This window comes from Ascaphus truei, chromosome 3 (assembly GCF_040206685.1).
Source record: "Ascaphus truei isolate aAscTru1 chromosome 3, aAscTru1.hap1, whole genome shotgun sequence".
Classification (NCBI taxonomy): Eukaryota; Metazoa; Chordata; class Amphibia; order Anura; family Ascaphidae; genus Ascaphus; species Ascaphus truei.
Window position 1 is genome coordinate 336,528,010 of NC_134485.1, and position 24,161 is coordinate 336,552,170.

The window sequence follows — 24,161 nt, forward strand, 5'->3', positions numbered from 1 at the left end:
AGCCACCAGAAGTGATGGTGACCCTGCGATCGAGTGGCGTCTTATGTATTGAGCAGCCATGATGCATGTTGCAGATGGAGGTTGCTCAGTGTTATCGATGGTTCTCTGACGCAGTGGTTGTCAGGATCGAGATGATTTATTTTACTGTGAGATAACAGCAGGCTAAAGCTCTGTACCATCTGGGGATCCGGCTGTTATAAATCTACTGTTCTGACTATATGAGAATATTAACTCCTCACACTTGTGCAATGTGTCGGTGTTCCTATGAAATCACCTTCTCTCTTAGGCTTCGTCCGCGGTGGCTGCGTGCGATGCACACAAAGTACAACCCTCTATGGCGCAGGCCCCAGTCAGCGTGTGTGCGTGGGCACACCAGGCGCGATGCGCGTCCGAGCATTGGCCACATCACGGTGGCAGTTCAGCCAATGAGGGCGAACCAGCCTCATGACGTCATGGCCGCATCCCGGTCGCGCCTCCACGCCGCGAGTTGCCTGAAGTCCATCAGATCGCTCTGATGCCAGGAACGAGCGCCGCCAGGCACCCCGTCGCGCGCACTGGGACTGTAGCCTTACTCTTTATTTCTGCTTTATTTTTGGCTCCGTGCGATATACTAGCAGTGCGCAAACTGGGGCGCAAATTTTTGTTGGGGGGGAGGGGGCGCAGGAGGTTGCAGAGGTCCCGCGCTCTTCCCCAAAGGCATTTAAATTAAATGCCAGGGGATCGCGCGAGGCCTCTGCAACCTCTACTTACCGGGATTCAGCCGGCTTCAGGACACGTGACCATGGCAACGTGTCACACTACCCCGCGAGATCGGGGGGGGGGGAATGCGCACAACAGAAGAGAGCAGACGGGGGGCGCAGCAAAAAAAAATTGCGCCCCCCTGCAATATACTGAGGAACCGTCAGTACAGGTTTTATAAAGAAAAGTGAGAATTGTGGTGACTGTTATATAACATCTCTCTCAGTATATCGCCTCTCTAAGGCGCAGGATACACACGCTGCTTGCTGTGCCATACACTTTGTAGGCACACTAGCATTTTACACTTTGTATTGATTATTGCGAATACACACATTTATATAAAGGAGGTTTATGCTTTTTAAATGAGAACATTTATATGTACTTTTTCCATACATTTCTTTATTGCATGTGAATATAATATAAGGCAGTTGTTGCTAAGTAGTCACAATATTAATGCTTCAATGATGAATATAAACACCAATAAAATAATGCAATGCACTTACAGTGCAAATCATAAATACAGAATGCATATCACATGAACATACTTCCTAAAAATCAATGGCCATCAACAAACAGCCAGGGACACACATTTTTCAATATATATATATATATGTGTATATATATATATATATACACACACACACACACACATACAGGCATACCCTGGTTTAAATACACTCGCGAGTAAGGACATGTCTATATTTAAACAGTGTTCGACAAACCTATATGTAGCCAGGTCACCTTTTTCCCCCTGCGACCCCCCAGGGAACCTCCGTGGCCCGGAGCGATGTCGGGTGCTGCCGGAGGCCAGCGGCAGACCCGACGGCCATTCCGGAGGGTGGGGGCCGAGGAGGGAGCAGCGCGTCTTCCCCTGCAGGTTGCCGGTTGCCAGGGACGCGATCGGGCCGTTGCTATGGCCGCGGTCGCGTCGCTAAGGTCCCGGCGGCTCGGTAATCCTGGCGGCACCATTGCTCTGCGCGTTGCGCATGCGCAGGGGACATTAAGAGCCAGAGGCCCCCGAGCAGCTCGCGCATGCGCGGCGGGAGCTTCAGGGGCAAGTATGAGTCGCGCTAGCGGGAGAATAGGTAGGGAAACAGTGAGGCGGCCATTAGCTGTTCGCGCATGCGCAGGAACGGCGCGCACGCGGTCCCTATGTGCTTTTAGGCTCCATGGGACTACAACTCCCATGGGGCATAGCGAGACAGGCACCAGGTGCCTGATAGGAGCCAATAGGGCTGTAGGACTGCCCTGGACAGGAGTGGATACATTTGGCGGGCTGGAGCTACGTGTCAGTGGGAGGAGGAAGTCAGAGCAAGGAGGCAGACAAGGGAAGGAGGTAGGGTACGGGAGAGAGGGATCCCCTGTACTAGCCAGCACCCCCTTGGCCCAAGATAGCTCTAGTTATCCCATATAGTGAGTGTTGCCAGGGACTGCCCTAGAGTAAGGGACCCTGTCACTCAGGTTAGTCAGTTGTTAGTGGGAGTCAGGACTGGGCATCGTTAGGGGAGTAGGCAGACGATTAACCCCTTAAGCCCCAGATAGGCTCTCCCTCCCCAGTTGTGGTGCGACAGGGACAGGCCCTAGGTTAGGGTACCTGTCACGTTAGTGCCTAGAGTAGTTAGGAACTCAGCGGATGCTGTGGTTCCAGCGACGGAGTTCGGACCCACGTTGGGGTCCACAGAGACTTTCGTCCGAATAGGATCGCCCCTGGCGGTCCGCGCGTGCCCGGCGTTCGGTTGGAGGATCAGACGGATTCATCACACGTCTGACCCTTTGTGAAGAGTTGCTGACCCGAGCACCGGAGTGCTCGGCAGGTATCCCACATTCTTAAGTGCACCACCGGGCCCTTAACGTAATTAGTGACTGCGCAGTCACCCACGTCCTCTGTAAGAGTGCGGGACATTGGGTGGGGTTCTTTGGACACTGGGTGGGATCACCTAGTGTTGGGGAGCATCCTGCGAGACGTCGCAGTAAGTGTCTCCTCGTGAGAGGGACACAGGTCATTATGGATGTGATGATGTGTTATATGCTGTTCCCAGTAAATGGTATTAGTTAATATATAAACCACTGTGTATGGTATTATTGATTGTCCTGCGAGGAACCACTCCCCCTCTGGTGGGAGCCATCGCAGGTGGAGGCGCTGCATCGTGTAAGTGATCACCCCTAGTATTGTGTTATGTCCCAGGTTCCCCGTGGCGGAAGCTCAGCCCTCCTGTGAGCCAACAGGTAATGCACCACACCTATGGTAACACCGTATGTTCCTTGCACCCACATCAGATCTGCGATTGGGGGGGGGGGGAATACCCGTTACATATACATTTGCAAGCCCTGGGCGAGTGGATTTAACATCGTGGCGAGCTCCTATTGGCCCAAGTAGCACACGTTTGGTACTAGGTGGCGAGTAGATTTTTTGGTGATTTGTCGACCACTGGATATATAGATATATATTTCAATTGAAACCCTTTCAGCTCCACCTTCTGTCCATGTGGTCAGGAAATAAAATAAAATAAGAAAATAAAAATAACGTGTTTGGGGGGGGGGGGGGAGAGGGAGACTCAATCCGCTTCCTATCTATCCGAGTCCTCACAACTACCAGCAAGCCTCCGATTAGTTCTTTATTTCAAATGTAGTTTTTGCCAGGTTCCCCTCAATAGTCCTACTGATACCCAAGAGAGAACTTATATTTTTAAGGGGAGCGATATAATATTATTGATTCCAATTTTGTCCACTTGTAGCTTTTTTTTTTTTTGGCATACAATAAATAATTTAAAAAATATGATATATTCCCAAGTATCAGTTAGCAACATACTGATAGGCCAGGACAGTGATACCGTTTCTATGGTTCTCTTTGCGGTAACTATAAAGTGGAAGTATAGTAATATGTTACCATCAAAATAAAGGTTATAGCGTTATGCTTAAGGCAACAGATCAGGGGTACTCAACTCCAGTCCTCAAGCCCCCCCAACAGCTCAGGTTTTCAGAATATCCCAGCTTCAGCACGAGTGGCTCAATCATTCCCTGCTTCAGAACAGGTGGCTCAAGCATTCCCTGCTTTAGCACAGGTGGCTCAATCATTCCCTGCTTCAGCACAGGTGGTTCAACCATTCCCTGCTTCAGCACAGGTGGTCTCCAACTAAGCCTCAGCAATCTGTGCTGACGCTGGGATATAAAGAAGACCTGATCTGTTGGGGGGGGGGAGGGGCTGCAGTTGAGCACCGCTGGTCTAGAAGAACAATAATGATTATTAAATAACAGCACAGTTATTACTAGCAGTATTCCATGTGTAGGGTGACCATATTTGTCCCGGGACAAATGTCGCACCTGCGCAGTCGGCAGCCTGCGTGAATGACGAGCGCTGACTGCGCATGCGCAAAGAGCAGCAAACACATTAAACTCTGTGGTGGTAGAAGTTCCACTTGTCGCTTACCTGGACGCAAAGCGTTTATAGCAGAAATTCACACTGCTCGCTGAGACAAAGGGTATTTTTTTTTTGGCTTTTCACGATAATGGAATCCCTTTGTGGTTGACTTTAGTGCTCTAAATCATTTTAAATTCTGTTGTTGCATCTGCAAATGTAAAGGTAGCAGCCATTTTTAATTCCCAGTGTGGAAAATCTTTGTTATTCACTACATATAAAGCAGCAGAGGTGCCACAGACACCCTATTGACACAGATACAGAATAAAAACACAGCAAAATATATGGTTCTATAAAAACACAGAAATGAGGAATAAGTAACATTAACCATTTATATTTTGGTGGGACACTCCGAATAAAACAGTGTGTAGAGCAGACTCTGTGACAATGTGTTCAGTTCGCCTGCCCGATTACTTATCTCTAAATCCAACAGCTACTTTTCTATGAGACGCCCTACATTACACACACGCATAGGGAGCTGCTCATCAGAAGCGCTAGCAGCATGCGTGTCACACAGCATTGTATGGGGGGTGGTCTCAAGATCCCTCAGAATGCCAAGCCTTGTGACTCACAATTTCTACACCCTAACCACATGCCAATAATGAGAATACATGTTGAATAACATTTCCAGAACACCATGTCTTTCTATAAGACATTATTTCCAGAAACGTCAGCCCACCAACCATGGAAAGCATTTCATCACATGCCTCAAATTCTTGTACATAATTTAAAAAAGACTTTGCCATTACAGTATAAAGACGATGAAGTCTCTGGGGTTTTTTAGGTCTTATTATGCTCCTTGCGATCTTAATAACCTGCCATTTAAAAACGCATTTCTAACCCTTCACAGCAAAAGGGTTATCCAGGGCTAAAGTGCCAGTATAACATTCTCCTGCTTCAGTGCATGAGCACGATCCTTTTGAACAATTAAAGAAAGAGGAGATATTATTATAAAATAAATCCCATATTACAGTTAAAGCAGAGGTTTTTTGTAACCTTTTTTTGGTTAAGGAACCCTATAATTATATTGTGACATTCTGAGGAACCCCAACAGCACGATCAGATGCATTGTAAATTCTTCCGTATTTGGTACCATTTTAAATTACATGGAAATTGCAGGGAACCCTTTAGTGATGTCCGGGGAACCCAAGGGTTCCTAGGAACCCCTGCTGAAAAACACTGAATTAAAGGAACGGGATGTTGACGCTTAAACTAAACATTTAGTAGCATCTCCGAACCCTCTCGTACCATCACACTCAGTCCACTGGTTACCACAAGAACAGCCAAAATATGTATTTGCAAAGTATCTTTGTGTGGATACTAGGGCCCCAACAAGCTCATGGGGCGTCTTTCTACATCGGAGACATTGAAGTTAGTATGTAGTTTGTGTTAGGCACAGACCCCTCAATTGCTGTGGGGCACCAAATAGTATATAGTTACTGTCATTGTGAGAAAAGGAGATACTTTTAACAATCAACACCTTAAATTACCACTTATCAGTTAACTATATTTAGGGGCAATTTTAGGTTTTTAACCAAAAAACAACACCACGTAAAACCAGAACAGCAGCATCATTGCATATGAAATTCTACCCCTTTTGACAGCCCAGCCCCAGGTACAAGATGAAAGCAACACGAGGGGAGATAACAAAAGTGCACAGATAAAAATCAATTAAAAAAAGATATGTATATATATATTAATACAACAAAAAAGCATCCATATAGTGAGCACACGGGTCTACCAAAAGAGAGTATAAGTATTAATTTTATTAATGAAAAATAAAAACGGGATGAAATGTTAAAAAGGGAGGGGGTCCCCACAAGGACAATTCAGATAACCTATAGGGACAAGGCTTCTCTCTGGGTGCCCGTGGTGGGGACATGGAGAAGGCCCTTTTGAAACGCGAGAGCAGGTGTATTGTGCAGTTGGGCACTATGATACCGCAAGGCTTGAATGATTATTTGGGCTTCGCAATGTTCCTTTGATTCTGCAATCTAATGTTTCCCCATGTTTTAATATATGGCCCACTTACTGCTGTTCTTTTTCTCTCCTTTCCCTGATTTGCTGTCCGATGTCCTTTGCCAGTCCATACCAACGGGATACATGGCATCAGAGATGACATCTTCGTTATGGTCCCAACATGGCATCTGGAAACACAACTGTTCCATAATAAAGATCTTACGATACAATGAATACTCAAAGACTAAGGACGGGACTCTACACAGATCTTAATTAGATCATGTTATACCAAGACTTTATTTATAACAAGAAAACGATTCAGCATTAATGAACTTTGCTATGGGAGCCTTTTTATTGTACCATTTATCCTCTCACAAACATAGAACCATATGATTCAAATATCTAACTTTGATCCCTATGATATTGTCAAAGCCGACTGGGGACATAAGGGACATTATATCTATCATCCAGCTGTTGCTGGTGTTTTGCCGTTTGATTTGCTTATATATGTCCCGCAGATGAGGCTTTATTATGGTTCCACGAGTGACAGCAGGGTTGCCAGGATTGCCATGACGACGGCATGCTTCAAGGCCTCTTCCGTGATGACACCATTGGTAGGCTACGCAGTGCCTCTGTTTTCCTGTGTAATCGAGGCTTCCCCCTGACTCCAGCAGCCTTTGCCAATACCAACATGGCTGCCATGACGTCACCACGTCCCGATGCCGCTTACGTAATGACGTCACATGCGTCACTTGGTAATTTCATGACGCGATGACATCATCAGCGCGACTCGGCGCTTTCAAGCTTACCAGATAGATTTACAAAGAAATGGAGATACTATCATGTGATGATGCTGGCCACACACTATCTCATTGATTATTATTGGCTACAGCTGCCATATTCAAGATTTTTGGCGCGAATCTTGCTACCTTTGCTCCCCTATATATACTGGCCCATTCCTCCATAACACCACTCCCAGAAGAAGACAGTTTAGTCAAAACGCGTTGGGGTGGGAGTGTTCTGGAGGGGGACCCCTGACTTTTCATCATAGGGACACACCTGTCTATTGGCTTCATTTATCGGCTCTTGGTGACGTATTATTTCCACCTTATGCCATTATATGGTGTTTATGCTTCAGGACATTTTTTTATTGGCACTCACTGTCTGATATCATCACTATTATTACGAGTTGAGGCTTATGCTACCCTCCTTATGACCATTAGTACCCAGTTTCTGCAGCACTGTAGTATTGCTTGTTCCAAGTGATTCATTGTGCCTATCTGGTTGGCCCAGCAGTAATATTGCATTTTATGCTACGCTTACTATCCATGATGCCAGCCCACTCTTACAACCATTGAATTTTCTGTCTGTCCTTTGTATTAAGCCTTGTCCCTTATCTGGTTATCTGAATTGTCCTTGTGGAGACCCCCTCCCTTTTTAACATTTCATCCCTGTAGACGGACGTTCACAGAGGTACACAATTAGGAGGCTTTATAATGTGAAATTATAATAGGCTTTATTGTGCCTGTTCCTTTTCATCAGGAAATTATCCAAACACAGGGGGGGGAACAAAGCTTCCATTCACTTGGGAGTATTTCTAGTGAAATCCTATGCAATTAGTTCACATCTCCATTAGTTAAGCATTTCTCCCAACCCCAAACACATAGCATGAAAATAAGCAGATATAAGCAGTCTCTTAATAATGAAAGTCTTATCTGTTAGCTTCTGTAGAGTAAGCTTCTCTGCTCTCTTGGAACCGCACCCGTGCGTGCACAGAAAATATCAGCATCCAGGTTTAGAAGTCTTGTTTGGTGTCTTGCAATCAGCTATGCTGGGCAGAGCTCAAGACATGTGCTGTCTCCAAAGGCCAGCTCTCAGTCAGAGCTAAGGAGTCACTTCCTGTCTCAAAGGCAGGCTTTTGTAAACAATCTAATCAGGCAGGTGGTGTTTAGTAATTAACTACCACACTGCTAGATTAAAGGCACATTACTGAACAGGGATAAGTCCCCTGTTACATACCTCCCCTGTTTGTAGGAAGCTCGGGCTTACCACGGCCAAAGCCCATCCTTCCACCCTCATTCTAGATATCTGTGTGACTTGAATGAGAGTGGATGGAGGAAGAGAACCCTCTGTCCCGCTGGGATTGGAGCCCTTTCTCCAGTTTATTTATGTCTCCTCCCGAAGATGCTTGAGATCAGCACTCCTCAGTCGCTCGAGGAGGACTTTTTCCACGTAAAGTCTTTTTATCGCGTGCGCGGTCTTGAGATTTCTGTTGCGTCGGACACTCCTCTTTTTGTAGACAAACTGTATGGCAACAGTTCTAGAGCAGTTAGGACTAGCCCTTAGAGTTTTCTGCTCTTGAAGTGGTCTTTCTGCAGCTTCTCCACACCACGGAGTCGCCAGTTCAGCTTCTTCTGCTAAGGATTCTTCTGGCTTTGATTCTGCACTCCTACCTCTGTTTGTTGCCTGTTGGGCAGCTGTAGGTTTGGCTAGTGCTTTCTTTGGTGGCTCAAAGTTCGTAATTTTGTTTTGAAGTTGCGTGGAGTCCCCAACTCTCACTGTACCCTTGTCCTTACGGGCATTAGTTACTTTGGAATACTGGTGCTTGAGCAGAGCCAATACCTTTTTCCGTATTGGAGGAATCTGTATCAGAGTCTCCTTCATATTCTGGAGCTCTGTAATTTTTGTCGTCAAGGTTGCCGCTGCGTCTGTTTTCTCCTTGGTGTACTGACTCAAGGGAATGGAACAGTCTCTCTGTCTCTCCAGCTCTTGCTCCAGTTTCTGAGCCTTCTCACGCTCTCTCTCATACAGAGTCACCTGGTATCGAAGCTCCGCTTCCAACGATGCTCTGAAGACATGCAGCGTGGCCTTTAGCTCCTCATACTGCTCTGTGGGGACGTACTGGGTATTCAGACGTTCCTGCAGCGCGTGTACCTCTTTAGCAGCCTGCAGTTTTTCTTCCTGTAGTGTTTGCTGCTTCTCCTCAGCATACTGGAGGTGTGTACGCAGACCTTGCAGTTGGTTCTGCAGTCGGTGCTCTGCGTCAAACTTTTCCTTGACTTCTTCTGTTAACTGAAAATTTTCTTCTTTCAGTTTTAAGTTTTCCCTTTATAATCTTGAATTTTCTCCTTTTTCAGTCTCTGTATTCTTCAGGGCCTCTTTGCAGTCCTCCTTCCATTTATGCACATCTGCTTTGAGAATGACAATCTCCTGGCGTGAGACTTCCTTCTCTAGGTTGAGGGTCTGAAGCTCCTTCTGAGAGACTTTGAGATCTGTTTCAAGATTACCAATAGTTTCTTTAGCAATGTCCAGCTCCTCAGTGAGACTGTGTAGTTCCTTTCTGGAAACTTCCAGGTCTGTGCGGCAGCTGTTGGTCTCATGATGTGAGGCATCCAGTGCTCTGCGGAGTGTCTAAACCTCTTTCTGAGATACGTCCACCTCTATCCGGACACTGTTGACCTCCTGTTGTGAGGCATTCAGCTCTATGCGAAGAGTGTGAACCTCTTGCTGGATGACTGTCATCTGCTTCAGTGCCTCCTCATACTTCCGCTTTAGCATAGCCACCATTTTATCAGATTGGCTCTGCTTTTCCTCCATGGCGGAAATAGTAGCCTTTGCAGTATCTAGCTCAGTCTTGAGATCCTTCAATTTGGTCTTGGCCGCAGAGTAAATTGTGAGCACAGTCTTCTGTAGCTCAGCATTATTTTTTCTCTCCCTTTCCAATTCTTCACAGAGTAGATCACAGTCATGCCTGGCAGCTTGCAGTGCATCTTCAGGGCTGGTCAAGGGATCGTCACTCACTGGCTCCGACTCCACTTCCTTGGGATGGTTGGCCGAGGGTTCCTCACTGTTGGCACCGGACAGACACTTCTTTGGGGTACACGACTTCTGCCTTGGGCCCTCTGGATATTCGGTTACCCGCGGGACGAATTCTCCATTTTCTCTAGGCTGCAGGGCAACTCGGTCCCCCTTTTCCTCCACAGGATCTGCGGACGTGTATGTTCCTTCCATGGTAAGTGAAGAACTGCTTTTCTTTTTCCGCCTTTTTGATTTGGATGACACCGTCCCTTCAGGGATATTGGGGTCTCCATCTTCATTTGAAATTTTAGCAGCTTCATTATATACGCCAGGCTTTTCTTGCAGCTGCTTTAGCTGACAGAAATATTCGGTGATCCACTGCTCCCGCTCTGTCTCCTGCTGATCATATTCATCATCAAAGGGAGCGGTCTTTTCTGTTCGTGCCAAGTTCAGGCACCCCCACCATTCTTGGGGTGTTTTGTGGGTGTGACTCGGTTCGGGTTCCCCGTAAGAGATGTCTTCCTCTTTATTGGACTGGAAGGGCCACTCTTCCGTGGGGTAGGGTTCATTACAGGAATGCTGCATCTTGTCCTCCATTTTTAGGCTATCAGGTGTAATTTTCTTCCTGACCTCAGGAGGCGCTATTGCAGCTGTTGCCACTGTATTTGCTAGAACCCCCAATTGTGGTAGTCCTACAGATTGGCATATTTTGCTTGTAGAGGTCGTAGCTCTCACAGGCATCTCTGTAGACTTTTCTTTCTTGGGTAATTTTTTTTTTCAATATCAGTTGTGCTGTGCATGCATTTTGTTTTATCAGGTATACAAGATGTGCAGTTGCTAGGTAAACAAGTCTATTTGCTATACACCATTTACTTGCTAGGTGCAATTCCTCCGCTTCAGCAACAGAATTTGGTTTTCTGCCTGAGTTCAGTAATTTTCAGTCTCATCTTTGGGTATTATGGCATTCACACTTCACACTTTGGGTGTCTGTTTTGCTCCCAAGATAATAGGCATACTTTTTTACTTGCAGAAAAAAAAACATTCTTTGCAGTGGACTCAACACTCAGCAATTGGCTTTGAAAAACCTTTTCCTTTATAGGGCAATTTTACACTCAGCATTTGTTTGCTAAAAATTCCCCTGCTTCAGCACAGTCTTGTATCAATTTTCACACTTTTCTGCATATACTCCATTCACAGCTGGTAGCCCTATGCGGTGTGGCAACCTCTATTTGCAAAATCAGTACCACTCGTGGGTCACCATCTGTATTCACTGCTTCAGCGAAACTTTTGAAAACAACAAACACCTATCCCTTTTAAGGGCTGACTCACTTCTTGAACCCTGACTATGGCTGGAAGGCAAAACCCCTATTTCAATGACCATATTCGCTTTGTGATAGGCAAATAAAGTTTTAGCTGCTTCAACAGTCTCTCTCCTCTTGGGATTGGGGCAAAGAGTCCATCTGTGGTTTTGCAAGTTTCAGTGCAGTGTAAGTTTCAGTGGTGTGTCCCTTTAACTCTGATCTCTGCTGCATGAGGTTTTTTTTTTTTTTTCTCAGACTGTTTGTAGGCAAAAAGCATCACAAAAAAATTTCACATAAAAATCTCCGGTCCTTTTTAACTTCAAAGACACCTCTTGTGCCACTTCGGACACCATATGTAGACGGACGTTCACAGAGGTACACAATTAGGAGGCTTTATAATGTGAAACTATAATACTCTTTATTGTGCCTGTTCCTTTTCATCAGGAAATTATCCAAACACAGGGGGGGGGGGGAACAAAGCTTCCATTCACTTGGGAGTATTTCTAGTGAAATCCTATGCAATTAGTTCACATCTCCATTAGTTAAGCATTTCTCCCAACCCCAAACACATAGCATGAAAATAAGCAGATATAAGCAGTCTCTTAATAATGAAAGTCTTATCTGTTAGCTTCTGTAGAGTAAGCTTCTCTGCTCTCCTGGAACTGCACCCGTGCGTGCACTGAAAATATCAGCATCCAGGTTTAGAAGTCTTGTTTGGTGTCTTGCAATCAGCTATGCTGGGCAGAGCTCAAGACATGTGCTGTCTCCAAAGGTCAGCTCTCAGTCAGAGCTAAGGAGCTCTCAGTCTGAGCTAAGGAGTCACTTCCTGTCTCAAAGGCAGGCTTTTGTAAACAATCTAATCAGGCAGGTGGTGTTTAGTAATTAACTACCACACTGCTAGATTAAAGGCACATTACTGAACAGGGATAAGTCCCCTGTTACAATCCCGTTTTTATTTTTCATTAAGAAAATTAATACTTATACTCTCTTTTGGTATACCCGTGTGATCACTGTATGGATGCTTTTTTGTTGTATTACTATTACCTTTATCCATTGAGCACCACTGTCTACTTAATTATACAATTGAATATTTGTGACAGTTTCTGGGTAACTTTCATAATTCGCGTGCATGCGGTATAACTGTGTGTTTTATCATATAGATATAGATATATAGATATATATCTCTATATATATATATATAGATATATATATATATATATAAAAAATTTTTTAATGAAATGAAAACACCAGGAAAAATAAATAAATACCGATTTTACACAAAAAAAAAAATGAACACAGAAAGCCGGAATCTCTAAATATATTCAGTTTATATGTAGAAATAAAGAGCAGGGTTTGTGCAAAAATGAGGGCGGTGACGGGTAAATGACTGCCCTCCCCCTGACTATTCCTGTGTAGGGCCCAGAAATGTTAGCACTGCTCGTATGTGTGTAACTATATGATGTGCTTTTATTTGCTTTGTGTAGAACAAACGTGGGCCCAAACTACACAGAGGAAGTTAGTAGCACATCAAGTAAGGGAGAGGGAATAACTGGTTTATTCAACCAATGTTTCAATTCCCGAGATCTTCCTCCCGAGAAAGGTTCATATGCAGGAACTAAACGGTAACATTACATAAACCAGCTATTTACTCACTGCTACTTAGTGCTTCCTATTAATACATCTACCAACGGGACTCGGAAATCCGCGGTGGTGAGGCTTTGCGCCCACTTTAAGTGCTCGTTTTGCATTAATTACTGAGCAGTAGCTGTAATGTCAATGTGTACATGAATGTTATCCTGGGAATACATAGCACAATACAGCCAACTTTGTAAATACATTACACACTTTGTTATCCTATTGAGCACTCGCCATGTACACAGCGATTTCCATCATTTCCAAACTATGAGCGCTCATAGATACAGCAAAGAGATGGGAGCTCCAGACAAGCTATCAATGTGAGTAGGGAATGACTGTCCTGTGGGACTTGATGAAGCGCTTCCCTGTCAGAGGGGCTAATACACATTGTGATGCAGGGTGTCTGTTGCTTTCCCTTCTATAGCCAGGGGTTAACTTTAGCTAGAGTAACATGATAAAAGAAAAAGAAAATAAATAGATTAGATGCCATCATTTTATGTTTGCTTCCCCTGACAGTTATGGTAATAGGTAACCTCCCTTATTTACTGCACCAAGTTATTGCCTCAATCAATGATTTTCTCGTGGGAATAGGGTTCATTATTTAAGGGTAAAAGGGGACGATAGACAGCACTCTGATAATGTTAAATTAATGCAATTGCAGGGTGCACGGAACCAAAGGGGACCCTTATTCCCCTGTATAGTACTAACAAATCTACGTAAGTACCAGCACTCACTGTCTAATAGCTAAATGATGAAAACAGTTGTAATGCAGAATAAACATTTAATAATAAAACGAACCAGAAATAAATCAAATGTGTTTGCAGAAACCAGTATCACAAATGGGCATGTCACAAAGTGAGGGGTGGGGGGGGGGGGGGAGGAAAAGGGGGAAAAAACATGAAACACAAGGAATATACACAAAAAACGGAGAACGGCAAGTATGCTAGGGGGGCTAATATACACAAAAAACGGAGAACGGAAAGTATGCTAGGGGGGCCCCCCTAGCATACTTGCCGTTCTCCGTTTTTTGTGTATATTCCTTGTGTTTCATGTTTTTTCCCCCTTTTCCTCCCCCCCCCCCACCCCTCACTTTGTGACATGCCCATTTGTGATACTGGTTTCTGCAATTATTATTAAATGTTTATTCTGCATTACAACTGTTTTCATCATTTAGCTATTAGACAGTGAGTGCTGGTACTTACGTAGATTTGTTAGGGTTCATTATTTGTACCAACACCAATACCCAAATCCACAATATTATATATTGAAATAACTGGATGCAAAATAATTGATAAGATAAGGCATCACAGGCTATATGCTGCATTGCGTGTGCACATCAGCCTTCTTACATGCACGTGTACCTACAGAACTCACACTGAAAGCTATAGAACTTATACTTTCCCTATCACTCCACACCCACACCCTAAAACAGTCCCAGTCAATGAAGTTGATGTTTGGTAAGCAACTCTCATGCAATGTCAGCAATATAGAACGTCATTATTCTCCTGTTCTGATCAGCAGGAGTCACTTGTTTCAGAATAACTGGACAACGTATGGAGCTACCCATTTTTTTTTTATCTTTCAAAGACACATAGTAATTTCTAGGCATTACACACAAAATAAATATTCCTTATATATACTGCATGTAATAGTACCAACTGGAGCGCTCGTGGAAATGTGACCGCAGATATACAAAAGAAAACAAGAAAGCCCCAGTGCAGATCCCACACGGCGAAAGTCATTTAATTCATTTCTGTAGTTCGTTCTAATAAGTAAGGGTCATTAAGTTCAATCTTTTGGACAAAACATGTTAAGCCTGCTACGTACCACAGCAAGAGAGACACTTTCCGAATATCCCCAGGCCACGCATTGTATACTGCGTCCTTTGAATTTTTTGCACTACATATTGAAAAGATGGATCAAAACAATAATTTACAGTAAAGAGCATGTGTGACATGCCTAAGGGGTTAAAAATAGTTATTTATCACTATTTTCTTACCCCTATTTTTTGCACCAGTTTTAATGCCATCGGCGGCTTCTTTGTTTTCTGCCAGATACATTTTTTGTTAAAAACACAAAACAGAGAAGTCAAAACTGATCGCCCATATGCTGAAAAGGAACCCAAGTTAGAGTTCATAGTTAAAATAAATATGATTTGTATGTGAAAAACATTGTAAACATTATATGTAAAAAACGGGTGATACAATATGACTGTAACAGAATAAGTATAAGCTGATTGCCTGTATACTGAAAATGAACCTAATAAAAAGATTTGTGAAAAAAAAAAACACAAAACAGAAAAAGCAATCAAGAAAATTATCCAAGCAGATATGTTCTGAATATGACAGCATAACAAAGTAAGAATCGTGGAATAAAGCAGAGAAGAAAGCGAAAATATGTCACCAATTTACATGCAGGCATCAATTACATTGGGAATCACATATTGCACCTTTAACAGACATGGATCGCTGCAACTGTGTGTGCAGTACAATAACAGCACTCACAATAAGAGAAAGAGGTGCAACCTACTGGATGTGGCAGGGGTTTTGTGCTGAACCAAAAAACACAACGCAGCTTTCCTTCCCAAGATATGGACCAGTCTGATATCTCTCGACTTGCACAGAGATTACATGAGACTGAAGGCAGCAGAGTCCTAACAATGCCAGCAGGGGTGTGGAGCTGGCATCCTACACGATTATTTTCAAGGTTACACCCAGAGCCACGTGGAAAGAGCTGAACTGGCAGACAGATTCCAGAGAGAGAGGGTTGTGGTCACCCCATGTCTCCTTGCAGCCTTCGCTGCTCCCGCTCACTGTAACCCCAGGCACTGTGAGTCCCTGACATCAAAGGGAGCTTTGGGCAGCTGGCTGGTGTGTCTACGTTAAACTACTAATCAGACATCCTGTGGAATTATAGGTTTATTGAAAAGAGACTGGAAGCAGGACAGCTGTGGACGAATGAGTCAAAATTCTTAATGCTCACCTTTGGTGTAATATATATGTACCCCCCCTTTGGGGACTACTAGTTAGTGCAAGGGGTTAACAGCCTTACAGGGTTAAATGTGTGTGCTCATAAGATGTAATGACTCTCTTCGATCACATGGTATGGGGTGACTTTGCAGAAACGAAGCCACGCCCATTTTCTGCCTGGTGATAGTGACGTCACACCTAGAGTATATATACTCAGATAAGAAGATTGTAGACAGGTTCCTGGAGGAGTAATAGTTGGAGGCGCCTCACTGTATATATTGTAGATATGTTCCTGAGTCTATAGAAGTAAGTCAAGAAGGATCTGTCCCCGTTTATTGTGTTGTAGTTAGGGTGAGTGTCCCTTCAGATATTACCCGCAGATATGGCCAAGCTGAACACAGTAGTTCACATCAGAAGAGGCATACACGTGTAGCCAGGTCTCCCCAGCCTGTCAGCACCCCCCTCACCTTGCTGCCGATCGCGGGTGCAGCCGAGTCAAATGGCGGCACCGCGCGGCGATTACAGGGGTGAGGGCGGTCAGGCTCCGGCTCGGGGGTTGCCGGGGACGCGTGCGGCCGGTTGCCAAGGCCGCACGCGCGTCACAGGGCTCCCGGCGCTCCCAGAGCCGTGCGGCGAGGGCGCCGCCATTTCACAATAGCTCGTGCATGCGCAGAGAGTCGCGTGAGTGTAGGGAAAGCAGTGATAGAGTCACGGCAGCCCCAGATAGCCTGCGCATGTGCAGGAAAGCGCATAGAAAGCCCGCAAAGCCCTAGCCTACCAGGGAAGGCTCTAGGCAGGGACTACGAGTCCCAGGAGCCTCTGTATGCCCCACGTGACCCCAGGGAGCCAATAGGGCTGGAAGATGACTTGGCAGAAGAAGGAGATACATTGTTTGGGCTTGGAGCTACGCAGTCAGTTGGAGCAGCGGAGCAGAAGGGGAAGGAAGTGTGCAGGGAGCGAGTGAAGCTCCTGCATCGCGTAAGGTCCCCCTCTCCCAGGTAGGCCCCAACTCCCCACCAGGTTAGTGGGTAATTGATAAGGGACGGCCCCAGTTAGGGACTCTGCCCTTAGTGTGAGTGCTGTCTTGTCAGAGTCACAGCTATCAGTGCTGTGCTGTGAGGTCTGACAAGCAGGCACAGTGTTTGTGCAGCACGGTTGCTGCACGTACCAAGTAAGTGGCAGTGCGTTACTGCAGGTACTAGTTGGTTAGAGTCAGGACCGGGAAGAGCTAGGGGGACGGGATAGGCCAGTTAACCCCTTAGGTCCCAGGTAGGTCCTCACTCCCCAGTTCGTGGTGCTACAGGGACAGGCCATAGGTTAGGGACCGTGTCATGTAGTGCCAGTGTTAGATAGGGGTCAGCGGATGCTGCAGTTCCAGTGACGAGGTCTGGGTGCAAGTCTATGCCCAGAGATCAGAGACTATCTCCAGGGTGGGATCGCCCCTGGCGGACCTCAAGCAAGGACTCACCGGACCAGACCAGATCCAGAACGACTGATCCTTTGTGAAGTCCTTGCAGGTCCGAGTGCTGGACTCTATAAGTGCACCAACAAAGATCATAACATTCTGTTAACACATAGTGGCAGCGCTGACCACGGGACAAAGGGGGTTGGGCTGTGGGCACTGTGGGGATGTTATACGGTTGTGATGTTCTGAGTATGATGTATTAGTTATCGTTTATTCATTCAGTAAATCTGTTATCCATAATACTGGTGTATGTGGTTTCTGGGTGGGTTTCTATGTTAGGGTCATTCTACATTTCCATAGAATCCTACATAGGTGGAGGCGCTGAAACCGAGACCGTTCCAGAGGATTCACCCCAGGCTCTCACTAGCGGAAGCTCAGGCCTCCTGTGAGCCTGCAGGTATATGCACCACACCTGGTAACACTATATGTTCCTTGCACCCACCATATATCTGCGATTGGGGGGGGGAATACCCGTTACACACGCTACAGAGGTTTCTAAGGCCATGCGTATAGTGCCCGCGACCGGCGACCAAAAACAAATGCATTGCCGCCGCCGCCACATGCGCTTATAGTAAGCGCGACGGCGACAATGTGACGGAGCGACGTCGTGTTGCGAATTTTGGAAGCTGGCAATATTTGATTTTTCAAGGGCTGTCGCCTCATGTGAACCTGAACCAATCAAATGCCAGTAAGCCCGTGCCGTCGTAAAGCGAAATATAACTTTCGCTAGCGGCGACGGCGATGTCACCCGTCGCGGGCACTATACGCGCGGCTCAAGAGATGGATTTCAGTGTGTTCATATTGGTCTCAGCAGTAGCATGCCTAGAAGTGGCTTCCAGAGTAAAGAACTGGGATATGGATTCCTTGAAAGTGATGAGTTGACAGAGAACCCACAAGGGGCTCTTTAGTGACGGAGGGAGTAAAAAGGACATTATGCAGAATGGGGACAGGTCAGATAAACCAAGTTAAGCCACGTGTCAGTACCTCCCTAGGGTGTTAAGATAAGGGCACCTAAGGACGCAGAAGATAGTAGTACAAACAACGCAACAGTGTGAAGTACATATGCTGTAAGTGACTGATAAGAAGAACCTTATACATGGATGTTAATAAAGGCCCATTGTTTGTACTACAAAAGTTCCTAGCACCCATGATGTTTCCACCCGCATACACACCCAGCATGTGTTGATCCCGCACCCTGACAAGGTAACAAAGACTGAGCTAATCTATGTACCGTATATAGTCTGCGCATGTAAACTCCTGTAGTGCTGGGCAAGGAGTGTTACATATAGATGTGGCCAGGTCCCCCTTTGTGCTCCCCTTAGCCAACCCCCCTTACCTCTGTGGCGGCTGCAGGTGCCGACGGAGGGTGCAGACAGATGCCCGGTATGCTGGGAGTTGCGTGGGGGCTGGAGCGGCGATCCGGTCGCCGGCGCTCCTCAGTGTAGGCGGTGGCCATCTTTAAAAGGTGCACGCATGCGTAGTAGCATAGACAGAGCGGCGGCCATTACAGTTCAGCTCCACCAGGGAACTACAATCCCCAGCAGTCCCAGGGGCTGCTCGTCAGATGGGGAGATATAGCCAATAGGGTTGCAGTATTCCCGAGGTCTGAGATGGATACATTTGGCTCTTCAGAGACCACGTCAGTTGGAGCTGGGACAAGGAAAGGGTAGGGTGTGTCTGCAGGGTGTCTGTGGCCCCTGCACTAGGCCAGAGACCCCCATAGGCCCCAGCTAGGTCCCAACTCCCCTAAGCTTGTGGTTGCTGCAGGGACAGGCCCATTAGATAGGGACACTGCCCCTGTAGTGCCAAGTGTGAGGGACACAGCCAGGATGTGATGGCGAACTGGCAATCCGGTGGTCTGGGACCAGGTCACCCCACAGATAAGAGACTGTCTTCATGGTGGGACCCTCCTGCTGGACACCACCCCACGTGGAGGCATCGCTGATGACGACAACGACGTGGGAACGGACGGCTTCGCCTTGTCTTCAGTTGGCGCTACCGAGTGCTGGAGTACCCTGCAGGTATCACACCTACACCTACAAGTGCACCAACTTTAACACGTAGATATGGGCAGCGCTGCCACACACACTTTGGGTGGGTTGACTCTTGTGGACACCAGGGTGGTTGAGTGCCCAGGGGCACCTCAGTATTTTGGGGATATTCCATCCGGGTGTGGACATTGTGTTGGAGGGCACTGTGGGGTTACAGCCGTGTGTGGCCTAATTGGTGTGGATGGTATATTGTTATCCCTTTTCATATGCAAGCAGTAAACTGTTATCTATATCAGGGGAGCGCAAACTTTTTGTGCTGCGCCCCCGTCTCTCTGCCCACGGCTCTCGCGCCCCCCTGCCTACCTTCATCCGTGTCAGATGACGCTGCGTGGGCGTGTGACGTCAGGTCACATGGTGCCGCGGCGTCTATTGACGCCGCATTGCCATGGCGACGCACCACAGACGTCTGAATCTCGGTAAGTAAACAGTTGCAGGGGCCTCACGCGATCCCCGGCATTTCATTTAAATGCCTGGGGGAAGAGCGCGGGGCCTCTGCAACTGCCCGCACCCCCCCAGCACAATCTTCCGCCCCCCCTGAGGGTCGCGCCCTCCACTTTGCGCACCGCTGATCTATATAATTGTGTGTGTTATTGCATTGGGTCCTTTGACAGGGTTATCCATCATAGTGAGGATCCCGCACAGGTGGAGGCGCTGTCACCAGACGGACCAGGCACAACCCAGGCTCCAAGCAGCAGAGGTTCAGGCCTCCTGTGAGCCACAGGTAACGCACCACACACACAGTAGCCGCCATATCTCCCATAGTGTGGGTGAAACTGTGCTACATAGAAATATACCTTATAAGGCTGAGTCCATGCTCCCTGCTTGCTCGCTGAGGCGCGCTGAGGCTCAGGGAAAGCGGGTGCTTTCCCTTGCCTTGCGGTTGCTTACCGCACGCGCCGTCAGCGGGCCGGGGGCGGGCATGTCACTGGCCGGGGGCAGGCCAGTGACGTCACGGAGCTGGTTCGCCCTCATTGGGCGAACCGCTCACGTGACCGGCCTGTCGCGCCGGCAAGCGGGGGAATTTTAAATTACCCTAAGACCTGCGCTTCTGCAAGCGCGTGGAAGCGCAGGTGAGCCCCTACTAAAGCCGCTCTAATTGCGGCTGTAGGGGCTCAGTACTGAGCGGGAGCGCGCCTCAGCACGCTTCCGCCAGCAAGCGGTTAACATTGCCGAGGCCTAAGACTTCTGGGAGGCGTGCTTTCAAGATGGCCACTGATATCATGCATCCTTTATCCAGTGATTTAAATTGCTTGTTTAAGCAACCCCAGATTGTAGGTAATTTTATGAGTGCTCTATTGAGGTCTGTTTTGTGGATGCCGACCTCTCCCCGTGGTTCAATGATTCATATATAGTCATGGCTGGTCCAGCTATCTTTCTGCCCCCCTGTCACGTAAGTTCTCCTAGGTACAGACAGTGACAGGCTATCCTGTCTTAGCCTCCATGAGTGGCAGAAGAGGTGGTGACACTGGGTCTCTGTTGCAGCCTATCATTGGGAAGACACTGTGCCCTCCCCTTTTGCATGAGGGAGGATGTTCTAAATTATAGGTGTCAGTTCTCCTCCGCCCCTCCTGAGGAGAGGGATGTGTGTTGGAGTTCCTTTCAGCCCCTCATGGGTGGAGGAGCTAAGATCTGTGCTTAGCACAAGGCCTCATCACATTATCTGCTGGCCGGCACCATCCACGGGCCTTAAACCCCTACTCTACTATAGGCAACGCTGTTATACCATCTGCAGTGGCTGCATCAAATAAAGATCCCGTTTATATACTTCTGGCTGAGTTGCAGTCTATTAGCCTGAAGTATATGAGTAAGACTGTCATGGTAGGGACTGCCTGCAGTTATACTGCATCCTGCTGTGACTGGAGGCGCTGTCACCACATGGAAAGAACCTAAGGATCATCTAAAGCCTGTCCTGTTACCCCACAACATCGCGGACACTCAGCTCTCCTGGACGCTCACAGGTATGACCGCACCACAGACATCAGTAGCAGCAACATGTTTCCAGAGAGGGGGGGGGGGGGGACAGCAACGTATGCTGTGTATAGTATAGCTACACTTGTTACCAGTTTAATCTGAATATTCCCTTCAGACATAAAAGGCTTACTTTATGAAAATCATCAAATAGGCTTTACAATTTTATTAGGTGCATTCTACACAAGGGTCTTACTCGATAAACTTAGAGAACACTAATTTTACACTGTCAAAGTTTGGGAAAAAGTAATATTACGGCTATGATGATGCAATAAAAATAATAAAATATAAATATACTATAGAATGTATAAAATATCCTATATCTGTATTTTTGTTTGAAGCATTTTGTCCTATATACATAAATACACACAATATACACTGTATAGTACAGTGGTGGTAATGTTAATATCCGATGAAAGGAGAAAGCAGGAGGTTGTATTACAGGCTTGTGGACATATAGAAGATCATTAGTTAACCGTCGATTAAGTGGCTCCTGCAAAGACCTTTCAATAGAAGGATATGTTGTGCATTCAATCAAGAGTCAGAAGTTACCAGGTGCTCCAGGAGACGGACAAACATTCATTCGTCATCAGTACAGGGTGAAAAAGGAGGGTTCTCCAAACGGTCACATTTACGCAGATATTTGATTAAATTACATAGTGTCATTTAATCAAATATTTACAGAAATTGACCCTTTGGAGCGATGGGAAACACCTTTTTCATCCTGAAAGAGCGTAACATCTTTTTGGAGATGGCTTGTCATTTTATTGCAGGGCGCAAACTTCGGGATGAATAGATCCCTGGACTGCTGGAGATAGATCGAGTGGAAGGGTCGGCCCTTATACATGGTCTTGGGAGCCTCGAGAAGTGCCCGTTTGGGCCTGTGGTCCAGGACCATCTCACACACGGCATGCCTAGGGTTTCTTTTATTTTTTGCTTGCTGATGCATTAGTATTTTAGTGGGGAACAGCAGTCATGGAACGTCATGGCTAATGAGATGACCACATTGCGCAGATACAGTATTTGGAGGGTGGATGCAGCACCAGCATGCGGGAAAGCAGGGGGCTTTGGAACCCACTCCCCTGTAATGCCCATGATAGATCCAGATTCACAAACCCCGATTCGTGTAGAAACATGTTGACTTTGGAATTTTTCAGAAGATGTCGTCGATTCACTGATCTAAATACATCAACATTTCCATTAGTTTTTAACCTAATGTATATACAGTATGTTCAGTTGCAAATAAGGGAAATCTGAAGTCATCATTCACTAGAGTATCCAAGAGAGAATGCAAATAGCATGTACTGTGCAAACACCATCTATATTTTATATTAACCAAATCAAAAATACAATCATAAAAACAATAGAATACATTTAGCCATCTGATAAAATGTCATTAATCTTTCTTGTATGAAAACTTCATATATGTTTTAAGAATCTACATAAAGTTGGTGAACTATTTATATTCTAAATATTCCTTCAGTGTCCAGGGAGGCCTCATTTAAAAAGAAAAAAAAAAAAGAGAGACAGACAGAGAGAGAGAGACACACACACACAGAGAGAGAGAGAGACACACACACACAGAGAGAGAGAGAGAGAGACACAGAGAGAGATATAGACAGAGAGAGAGAGAGACAGAGAGAGAGAGAGAGAGAGAGAGAGAGAGACACAGAGAGAGAGACAGATAGACAGAGAGAGAGAGACAGAGAGAGAGATAGACACACAGAGAGAGACACACAGAGAGGGAGAGAGAGAATTCTGTATATAACCATTTTTTTTTTTTTTTTTTTCCGCTCTGGGGGCTCACCGGTTCTCAAGTTATTTCCTATTTATTTATTTTTGCCAATTTATATTCTGAATATACTAATATGGCGCCCAGATTCATCCAATAAGACGCTGCAATGTCATGCAATCACAAGGATGTTTCAGCTTCCTATTGGGCTGCAGGATTTGGCAGACATTTTGATTTCCTGAATCAAGGCTGAAACGGTAAGTATCGTGGGCACCATCTGGGGGTCTGGGTACTGGGCGTCTATCGAACTGAAAATAACATGGCTAACCTCTGGGGGACCTCCCCCTCCCCCCGGTCACATGCGGCAAAAATAAAAAACAAAAAAAATAGTAGGTGGGACTGCCGCGTACATTTCAATTCAGCAGCGTTTGGTCTGTAATTTGGTCCCAATTAAGGAATAAAATGTTGGTGGATATAAAAATGTTCACACACTAAATAAAGTGCCGGCTTTTTTTTTTTTACCATTGAATGCTGTAATGTCAGAAGATTGAGACGCCAAAACGTGATGCATATGTAGGGTGATGACACGCCCCAGATTTCCATCAAATGTCGCGATGTCCTGGCAATTTTCTCAAAATCGTTCAGATGTCCCCCCCCCCCGGTTTTTAGTTTTTCCCGGTTTGGATTCAATTAAAAAAAAAAAAAAAAATATCTCTTCAAACTGAAAACACTCCCTGAATTCTACAAGCAACTGCTGAAAAACAGGGGCGCTCTGCACAAGAGGAATTCCTATGCCAAGTGCTCCCGTCAGCAGCCACAGAGGTAAGATTAGATCATTTCAACGATTTATTCATGTAAACCAAATGGTCATTTTGCTACACGAGAGTTTGTGTTAAAACCGAAGTAAATAAATAATGCATTATAACTGGGGACGCTATTGGACAAATACCATTATAATATTTATTTTTAAGTGATGTCATTGGCTTTAGAAATCATTTTTCCCATGTGTCCCGGTTTCTACTTTGGAAAATCTGGTCACCCGGTGCCTCTGACATGCAAGCATTTTCATATGACTGTAAGTGTGTCCTTCACATACGCTTCCATGCACGGTTTCAGTGATAGAATTCCTC

At 46.0% G+C, this 24,161-nt stretch overlaps 1 protein-coding gene across 2 annotated transcripts in view; it reads right to left on the bottom strand.

Moving 5' to 3' along the window:
* The window catches only part of AVIL (advillin), a 61,676-nt gene that overhangs the window by 36,472 nt on the left and 1,043 nt on the right, over positions 1–24,161 (bottom strand). The window contains exon 1 of one of the 2 annotated variants that reach the window (XM_075591606.1): positions 15,376–15,563. The exons of the other annotated variant lie outside the window; for it this stretch is intronic. The gene's annotated coding sequence lies outside the window, so the exon portion shown is untranslated. Of the gene's footprint in view, positions 1–15,375; positions 15,564–24,161 lie in introns of those variants that run through there. 2 annotated transcript variants of the gene reach the window in all.